This window comes from Haemaphysalis longicornis, unplaced genomic scaffold (genome assembly GCF_048455015.1).
Source record: "Haemaphysalis longicornis isolate Haplotype H1 unplaced genomic scaffold, Haemaphysalis longicornis Haplotype H1 scaffold_1, whole genome shotgun sequence".
In the NCBI taxonomy this organism is placed as follows: Eukaryota; Metazoa; Arthropoda; class Arachnida; order Ixodida; family Ixodidae; genus Haemaphysalis; species Haemaphysalis longicornis.
In genome coordinates, this window is record NW_027526203.1 from 334993202 (window position 1) to 335002860 (window position 9659).

The 9659-nt window shown below is 49.4% G+C and overlaps 1 pseudogene; it reads right to left on the reverse strand.

Moving 5' to 3' along the window:
• Positions 1-2679: 2679 nt before the first annotated feature.
• LOC144159704 (uncharacterized) lies at positions 2680-8732 on the reverse strand (annotated as a pseudogene).
• Between the last annotated feature and the right edge of the window lie 927 nt (positions 8733-9659).

A 9659-nucleotide genomic window follows, 5' to 3' on the forward strand; every position in this document is an offset into this window, starting at 1 on the left:
ATGACGGAAGTGAATACTTCTTCAGTATGGGTTGAAGTTTTTAAAGTAGCTTTTGGTGTGGCACTCGATCGTACGCCTTCTCAAAATCCAGAAAAATAATATCAGTTTGACCTTGACTATCAATGGTTTTGGCGAATTCATGTAGTGTTTCTAAGTGTTGTGTTACGGTAGATAGGCCTTTCCGGAAGCTATGTTGCCTAGGGTCAATAAGATTGTTTTCTTCTAAAAACGTTGATAAGTGCTTAAAGATGATATGTTCCAATATTTTCGCGCATGTGCACAAGAGGGTGATAGTTCTATACGAAGTGACCAAATGTGGAGTGTCCGATTTGGGTATAGGCGTAATTTTACCGTATTTCCGGTTCTCTGGGATCTCAGATTGGGATAAATATTTATTAAATGTAAGATGCAGATAATGCGAGCTCCATTCAGCATGCCTCACCAAGAAGTGGTTATCAGTACAGTCTATTTTGGGTGTTTTCTTAGGGACGATTTGAAGGAAAAGAGAAAGGACACCTTCCTGGGATATCGAGATGTTGCTTATTGGGGGAATGTTCTCGTACTGATTGACTGAAGGTGTATTAGAGTCATCTTTCGTAAATACTGAACAGAAGAAGTCATTAAACGACGCTGCAATATTGAGTCGGTCAGTGACGGTTTCGCCGTTAACTACCATGTTAGAAATTGGCTTTTTGGTTGAAGCGAAATAACGCCAAAATTTTTCAGGAGACGAAAGAAGAAAATTTTCATAGTTACTTCATGGTAAAATTCTTTAGCTTTGTTATTGCTTTCTTGAAGGCGTTTGCGCGTTGCCACAAGTTTTTCTCTATTAGCTGGTAATGGAGACCGGCGATGTTGTTTTCTTAATTTTTTAGTCTTTCGTCCCATCCGCACTATTTCCCTAGTTATCCATGGATCATCCCTATGGCTGACAATTTCTCTGAACGGCCCAAATCGTTCAAATCGTGATTTTAAAAAATGCCACAGTTCATCCACAGAGCACTCTTTTGACTCGAAAAGAGAATAGAACGTAGGACACGTTACATTTAGAGCATCAATAATTTCCACATCTTTAGCGCGTGAAATAACTGAAACCAATTGTCGGTACTTTTCTGTTTTGGTGATGCGATTTCCAGGGTTCGACAAGACAACCATCTTATCGTCTGAAATTCCTTTCGTTACTTGTATATCAACGTCTCGACTTGCAATACTCTCGCTAACAATAATGAGATCCAGGACCGAGCTCTTGTCCTTCTGGATGCGCGTAGGCTGCTTAACTAACTCCGGTAAATTATGAAATAGCATAAGGTCCACAATTGGTTCCGCCACAAAGACGAATAGCTCCGGGAAATCACCGGACCAGTCAATGAACGGAGCATTAAAGTCTCCGGCTAAGAACGCATTGCTTGTGTCACATCTGCTCGAACACAGGAACTCATTCAGTTTTTCAAAGAATGTGTTATCGCTGTTTGGAGGGCGATAGAATGCGCCTACAGCCAAACTTAGCTTTTGTAAATACAGTTTGATAACACATTCAACGCCCCCTGTATCGGTTTGATTTATCACGTGCAATGATCCATAATAGCAACGCCACCACCACGCGTGTCTCTATCTTTTCGATAAATCTTGTAACCTGGCGGTGTTACTTCCTCGTCTCTTATGTCACAATTTAACCATGTTTCTGTGATTATCAGGATATGGGGGCGATGTGTCATTACAATATTCTCTAAATCTTCCTGTTTATTCCTGACGCTACGAGCATTTAGGTTCAGGCATACGAGAGGCTTACCATCGTCAATTTTATATCATTTTTTGCTTACTTGTCTACCCCCGCCCCTCTTAAGGGAATTCTTTTGTTTTCAGCGTCATTCCATTTGAACAGCTCACCATCAATTTTAATTTTCTCGTATTTCAGTGTCACCTTTTCACCGGCCTTTCTAATTTCAGAAGTGCTTTCCCACAGTTTTTTTTTTTTTCATTTTTCTCTTGTGGCTAGGGTAAGATGTTCGGAAAATGATATATCAGTACCTTTAAGTTTAAAGCAGTTTCTCAGCACTTTTGCCTTTTCGCGGTGATCAAACAATTTTAATGTGACCGGTAGGTGTCTATTTGCTTGCTTGCGCCCAAGTCTGAGGATTCGTTCCACCGAGCTCAGCTGTACCTCAAGCATATTCTTAAACACACCTTTAACAAGACTTAGCAAGGGCACCCGCGGTTTTCTTTTCGTCCTCAGGTATACCGTACACAATATTATCATTGCGCATACTGCGGTCTTGTAAGTCAATCACTTTGTTTTCCAAATTTCGGACAGTGTTTTCCAGGCATGAAACTTTCGAATTTACTCCTTTAATGACCGAGGTCGAAACTTCTACCTGCTTTAATTTTGCTTCTATCGCGTCAAGCCTTGTTTGAATGTTCTTCTGGCCGGCGAGGAGCTCATCAAGAAGTTCCTCAACAGTAGGGCCTGGGTCAGATTCAATGTCCTCACATAGCATCATTAACCGCTTGCGGTACCGCTTGCGGTTTTTATAACCATGGGACCTCCTCCTGTATATACTGTGTACCCATATCATGTTTGTTTAATAAAACTTATTTTCAATTCAATTCAATTCAACGACACTAAGAAATTCCGAATGAGCAAACAAGCCAAAAAGACACTTTGTGGGAACGTCAGCTGAATCAGACATTTGACAGTGGAATACTTGTTACTGACCTGTACAAAAAAAGAAACGGATTTGGCATGTTGCTCGCAGACCAGCCGACGTGCCCACTGAAGCGGAAGGATGTGGACGGTCTTATATGCTGCTCCGTTGATGTCGACCGCCCAGGAGGCGGTTTCCACCAGCGGTTGTCGGCGAAAGTCGGTCCATGTGCGCATGCGTCTTCAGTCTTCGCAACCGCGGTGACTAAACGTGGTGCATCTTGCTGTGCGCCGGCCTCCGATGATATTCCGAGCAGTAGGAACTGTACAAAAAAAAGAAACGGATTTGGCATGTTGCTCGCAGACCAGCCGACGTGCCCACTGAAGCGGAAGGATGTGGACGGTCTTATATGCTGCTCCGTTGATGTCGACCGCCCAGGAGGCGGTTTCCACCAGCGGTTGTCGGCGAAAGTCGGTCCATGTGCGCATGCGTCTTCAGTCTTCGCAACCGCGGTGACTAAACGTGGTGCATCTTGCTGTGCGCCGGCCTCCGATGATATGCCGAGTAGCAGGAACTGTACAAAAAAAAGAAACGGATTTGGCATGTTGCTCGCAGACCAGCCGACGTGCCCACTGAAGCGGAAGGATGTGGACGGTCTTATATGCTGCTCCGTTGATGTCGACCGCCCAGGAGGCGGTTTCCACCGGCGGTTGTCGGCGAAAGTCGGTCCATGTGCGCATGCGTCTTCAGTCTTCGCAACCGCGGTGACTAAACGTGGTGCATCTTGCTGTGCGCCGGCCTCCGATGATATGCCGAGCAGCAGGAACTGTACAAAAAAAAGAAACGGATTTGGCATGTTGCTCGCAGACCAGCCGACGTGCCCACTGAAGCGGAAGGATGTGGACGGTCTTATATGCTGCTCCGTTGATGTCGACCGCCCAGGAGGCGGTTTCCACCAGCGGTTGTCGGCGAAAGTCGGTCCATGTGCGCATGCGTCTTCAGTCTTCGCAACCGCGGTGACTAAACGTGGTGCATCTTGCTGTGCGCCGGCCTCCGATGATATGCCGAGCAGCAGGAACTGTACAAAAAAAAGAAACGGATTTGGCATGTTGCTCGCAGACCAGCCGACGTGCCCACTGAAGCGGAAGGATGTGGACGGTCTTATATGCTGCTCCGTTGATGTCGACCGCCCAGGAGGCGGTTTCCACCAGCGGTTGTCGGCGAAAGTCGGTCCATGTGCGCATGCGTCTTCAGTCTTCGCAACCGCGGTGACTAAACGTGGTGCATCTTGCTGTGCGCCGGCCTCCGATGATATGCCGAGCAGCAGGAACTGTACAAAAAAAAGAAACGGATTTGGCATGTTGCTCGCAGACCAGCCGACGTGCCCACTGAAGCGGAAGGATGTGGACGGTCTTATATGCTGCTCCGTTGATGTCGACCGCCCAGGAGGCGGTTTCCACCGGCGGTTGTCGGCGAAAGTCGGTCCATGTGCGCATGCGTCTTCAGTCTTCGCAACCGCGGTGAATAAACGTGGTGCATCTTGCTGTGCGCCGGCCTCCGATGATATGCCGAGCAGCAGGAACTGTACAAAAAAAAAGAAACGGATTTGGCATGTTCCTCGCAGACCAGGCGACGTGCCCACTGAAGCGGAAGGATGTGGACGGTCTTATATGCTGCTCCGTTGATGTCGACTACCCAGGAGGCGGTTTCCACCAGCGGTTGTCGGCGAAAGTCGGTCCATGTGCACATGCGTCTTCAGTCTTCGCAACCGCGGTGACTAAACGTGGTGCATCTTGCTGTGCGCCGGCCTCCGATGATATGCCGAGCAGCAGGAACTGTACAAAAAAAGAAACGGATTTGGCATGTTGCTCGCAGACCAGCCGACGTGCCCACTTAAGCGGAAGGATGTGGACGGTCTTATATGCTGCTCCGTTGATGTCGACCGCCCAGGAGGCGGTTTCCACCAGCGGTTGTCGGCGAAAGTCGGTCCATGTGCACATGCGTCTTCAGTCTTCGCAACCGCGGTGACTAAACGTGGTGCATCTTGCTGTGCGCCGGCCTCCGATGATATGCCGAGCAGCAGGAACTGTACAAAAAAAAAAGAAACGGATTTGGCATGTTGCTCGCAGACCAGTCAACGTGCCCAACTGGTATAAAAAGAGCGTACGAAAATGTGGATACAGAATTTTATGGGATCCTATTTCGCCAGGATGTATTAAAGGCCAGGACCTTATACCTCTACTCCCGGGAATTTAAAATGACAGTGAAGTGCAAATTACCTGGGATGCCCTAAGTTGCAACGAACAGGTAGTGTAGTTACGAATAGAGGTTTAAAGCCTGATTGAAGTTTGCCTCGTCAACAGGTCGTGGGACTGTTATACCAGGACGAAATAGTATTCCAGCAGATAGCGAATATGGTTTCAAATAGCTCACATATATGGGGGAGGGGTGAGAAAGAATAAATTTTAACCCAGAAAATTCGGGAGCTATTCTTTTCAATGATGACGCTTGTAACAAATCGGTATGGGTTCAACAAGCAACCGTACCACTGGTAACGAAATATTAGTATTTGGGTGCACGGATAAGTTAATGCGAGGCCCATCTGGAAATGCACGAAGGGCATGTAAAAATAAAAGAAAAAAGCGCGTTTACCACGACCCTCAGCTAACTTCAATCAGGGATAGACGTGAAACAGAGGGTGCTAGGTTTATTGGCGCAAGAGGCAGAGAGTAAACGAACGAATAAGACGGTGTCGGGAGGAATGGGCTGGGCCTCCTTTTAAGCTAGGGGAGCAGAGAGCGAAAATGTGTCTTGAAGAATGGCTTAGAAACATGGATGTACAGAGATGGACGACAGCGTGGATCCGGAGTGGCGAAAAAGAACCAGACAAAGGTTCAGGACAAAGTTTTATAAGCATCCTACGGACAAAGCATCCTACGGGGGTGGACAAAGTTCAGGACAGAGGACAAAATTTTAGGATACCAACAAGTAGGAGTAATCTACATTGAATGAGTTCATAGTGTCAATATTTACGCCGCCAACAATGACTGCAGGTATTTTATATTCACTAGAGATGCACAAAATATATATTCAAGTCTCTTAAGAAAGACGTCAAGACTGGAATTCGGAGGAGGGTAGAGCACGCCAGGAATGATAGCATGTTCCATCAAGAAAAAAAAAATAGGCGCCAATCCACCTTGTGAATGTGGTTGGAAAGCTAAGCTGTAAACGGCACCCACAACGGTTACCCGCGCAACTTCCCTTAAATTCGCTCACGTCGTTCTACAAATAGGGAACCAGAGTGAAGTGAAATGCACTTAACCACACCCTTTGTTACTTAAGAGAGATATTCTTGGTAAGGTTAAGTCAATGCATGATGCATGAACGTTGGTTGGTTCGTTGAGTTGTGTTGGTGTAGCACATGAGTGGAAACATTCTTTATAAAATTAAAGGAAGCTCAAACCCGGTGTTAAACGATCTGACTTCTCCGTCTCTGCCGCCGTGTACGGAGGCGGCGAGATGGGTGGCACAGACGGGGGAGGATAAGAATGAGGAGAAAAGAGAGGAGGAGAAGGAGGAGGAGAAAAGGGAGGAGGAGGAGGAGGAAATGCTTCATATTTCTTAATGGCCCAGAGTGCAGAACAGGGGAGTGGTACCTTCTTCACTGGAGCCCATATGCAGTCCGCGCCACCTGTGCTCTGTCCACCAGCTGAAGCTGGGTAGGCAGAGAGGGGCTCGACAGCAGCATCTCCCATTGCTTTTGTTGGGTAGTTGACGGAAAAAGAGGAGGGTGCCCAGGGCTAAGGTCGCACACCCCGATTATATGAAGGAGTGTTCCTACTTCTGAGCAAAATTCACATTCAGCACCATAGTGATTCGGGTGCATTAAGAGACGTGTCGGGTGTGGGAAGGAACCAGATTGTATGAACCGTGGTGTAGTTTCTTGTTCTCTGGAAAGGTCAGGGTTTGGCGAAGGTAGGGTCTGTCTCTGAAGGCGATAATGCTGGGTTGTCTCCCTGAACGTGACAAGCGGGTTATTGTCCTCGTGCAGCTCCACAGCACAGGGGGTAAAAGCGCAGGCTTGTTGGCAGGCGTATTCGTTGCTGCCCATGGAAGCGCGAGCGGGTGTCCAGATGAGCTGAATGGAACCGTTTCGGGAGTGGTTTTTTAGCGCACGCAGTGCAGGTCGAGACACCCAACCCGGCTGGTAATTCCGGTAGGCTTGTTCGGAATCGGTGACTACCGGTAAGAGGCAGCCAAGGCGATCGCTGCCACTTCTGCTGTCGACATGTCTTGGGTATTGAGTGAGGCACACGCAAGGAGGTTAGTTCTGAGGTAGCCACGACGATGACGTTCTGCTGCCCTCGATGTTGGAATGCGTCTGTGTAGATAACTGCATGATCCCCACCGAGGGTGGTGTTGAGCGCTTGAGCCCGTGCTGGTCGGAGACCCTCGTCGTGTGACGGGTCCATATTTCTAAGCAAATGAAGCATATTTAGTTCTTGTCTCCGGGAGTACATCAAGCGGAGTGACATTCTGTGCTGCCCAGCCAATCAGATGAAGGATGCGTCGATCCGCCGAAGTTTTGCTCATTCGGAGCTTCTGGTTCGAAATATGGTTCTCTATCAGCTCTTCTATACCGTGTTGCGGAGCCCCGTGCTCAGCAGCCTCTTTGTGGACGCACTCATGGGAAGACCTCTTCATGGACGCACTCATGGGAAGGATACGTCACTCTTGGTGTTGGCCTGGAGATGTAGGCTCATGATCTTGATGCTGGGGTCTTTGGAGTGATGACCTGCCCATCAAGGAGTATTTGAATGTGTTCCTTGATGTGTCTTTTTGCGTGAGGGCGGACGACAAGGAGCTGTGATTTTTACCGAAACACTGAAGGCCACAGGCTTTAGCATATTGGCTTACTAGAAGTCAGGTGCCGTGCATTGGTGTCAGCTTCCTTTAATTTTTATAACTCCCAGAGCATGCGTAAGGCGCGCACACGGCCGCTACACGTACCGTTGGCGGTGCGCACACTGGTGCGAGAGGTCGCGTGACGCTAACACGTGGAATTCAGCGAGAATACAGGGGGTTAAGCCGTAGATGTGCTTGGTGAATGCGCCCCCTGTCTTTTCAGTCCCCGCGTCGGCTCGTAGTTAAATCGGCAAGACAACGGGCTCTCGCTTTGTTATCCTATTAGTTCCAGGTTCGATTCCGGCGGTGCCAGTAAATTCTTTTATTTGTTCGCGGGATTTTCTGATGACACCAACGGTCGCGAAAGAACCCTTGGCGGGTAGAGGTAAAAAGGTTTGGTTTAAAACTGGGGAGGGGGGGGGGGTTAGACATATACTGCCTCGCAGTAATAAGTATTCTTTGAACGGACACCTCCCATGCCCACTGCTCATGCTCTGGCTGGCTCACGCACCACTCGCATCGATGGTGAAAGCAGGGCAGCAGATAGGTCGTCTGCGAAAGGGCCCCGCAAAGGTCGCAGAGAAGGGGGGCCGGCACTGCCGTGGCGAACTTCTTCGCTCTCAAGTTCGCGATGTTGTGACTGTCCTTTCCAGCGCTGTCACCGATGTCGGCAATCAGCCATCCCGACGCTGTCACCACTGTTGTGACTGGGCCACCTCACCGCAGCCACCACTGTTGGGACTGGCCATCCGACCGCAGTCACCGGTGTAGCGACGTTGCCTTGTTCCGTCCGTTATCGACGCGACGCAGAGCAGAGCGATGAAGTTCTCGAGCGACGAAAAGTTGAAGCAACATTTATATACAGTATGTACAAGGGTAACAAAGGCGTTACATGGCTCGTACAAAGGCGACAGCACCTCTTTACCCGATGACTTCGAAAAGTTCCGCGCTTGCCGGGTTCGCTGGGCTTCCGGGCGGGTTCCATACCTCCGGGAGTCCGTTGCAGCCGCTAGAAGTTTGAATCGCTCATCAGAGCTGTCGCTGCCCGAAGTTTGAAATCCGACGAATGGAGTCGAAGCGGTTGCGCCAGCCGAGCCGCCACGACAGCAAAAGAGAGGGTGACACTGCGGCACCCTCTGCAGCCATGTCGCTGCGCGTCTGTCGCCGGCGGTTCGCCCGATGCATGATTCGGCGGAGCCGCCACGACAGGAAAACAAGAGGCGACTCTGCGGCGATGCAAGTTTGGGCCTGTCGGCCGCAGGTGGTTTGGTCGAGGCGCAAATCGGCCCCGCTGTCGGCGCGTCGCCCCGTGCAGCGAATTTGGGCTGGGCGCTAGGGCACAACAGCGCTGCTAAAGAAGCCTCGCACTTGCTGAAGTGGCAGGGCTCGTTTGGGCATTGCAGTGGCCATACTCAGCTTCGTAGCTGGGACGACACGCTTCCTGCCGAAGTAAGCATGCTCTCCGGCAGTTCTCAACAGAAGGGTGGATGTGGAAACGAGGTAGTGGCGGCGCATGCACCGCCAAACGTAAAGAGGGGGATAACTGCTTTGATCCCATTCGTACTACGTGCAGGCGCCAGGCATACGGAAGCTGGCATTTACTCGACGTGGACGGTGCCGTGCTCACCCGAAATTCGAGTCGGGCGAACGCGCTTTCTCTGGTGATATCCAGTGCGGTAAACAGATACTGTACATTGTACATTTTACACCTCCATGGGGGATAATCTGTTTCACTACTTCCATGTAAAAATACCCCCAGAAGTGGCTGCTAGTGTTTATAATTAAGGCGTGAAAACCCCAGGCATGTTGCAAGAACAGTGTTCACCATCCTAGTGTTCAGTTTTTGTTGAGCCGACCCCAATAATTGGGAAGGGGGCTGTGATGAAATATGCTTAAAACCACACCCGAGCCCACGCACTTGCAAAGATGAGGCGTTCCTCAGATGATTTGATTTGATTCTTGCGCGAAAAACAAAAAACACGTTTGCGCAAAGGGAGACGTGAAAAAAATCGCGCCAATCCACCCTGTGAATGTGGTTGGGAAGCAAAGCTGTTAACGGCACCCACAACGATTACCCATGCGACGACGCTTAAATTGACTGACATCGCTCTA